Source organism: Penaeus monodon, chromosome 33 (assembly GCF_015228065.2).
Source record: "Penaeus monodon isolate SGIC_2016 chromosome 33, NSTDA_Pmon_1, whole genome shotgun sequence".
NCBI lineage: Eukaryota > Metazoa > Arthropoda > Malacostraca > Decapoda > Penaeidae > Penaeus > Penaeus monodon.
This window is the reverse complement of record NC_051418.1, coordinates 35,411,892-35,412,182: the sequence shown is the minus strand read 5'-3', so window position 1 is coordinate 35,412,182 and position 291 is coordinate 35,411,892. Positions and strand designations below refer to the sequence as shown.

Sequence of the window (291 nt, the reverse complement as noted above, 5' to 3'; positions counted from 1 at the left end):
GTTTGTGATGCTTGACTGACCATGTTCGTAAATCACAAAGCCATCCAAGACATTAAGTTTGAAAGACTACCTATTTCAACCTATTTCCATTTCAGGATGAATGAAATATAGTGAGGGTAAACTAGTACATTTGGTTCTTTTGGCAGCTCTCTTCTAAATTATCTACCCTCCCTTTCTGATCACTACCTTGTACCACATAAAACCTTCACCTATGGGTCAAGGTGGCTTCTCCTCCTTTCCCCTTACAGTGTGGATGCCTTACTTGCAGCATTATTTTGTTTTCACCTTGCA

The 291-nt window shown here is 39.9% G+C and overlaps 1 protein-coding gene across 1 annotated transcript in view; it reads right to left on the bottom strand.

The window, feature by feature from the left end:
* LOC119594431 (E3 ubiquitin-protein ligase RNF123-like) overlaps positions 1 to 291 on the bottom strand; it is a gene marked incomplete at its 3' end in the record, with an annotated part of 13,922 nt that overhangs the window by 6,066 nt on the left and 7,565 nt on the right.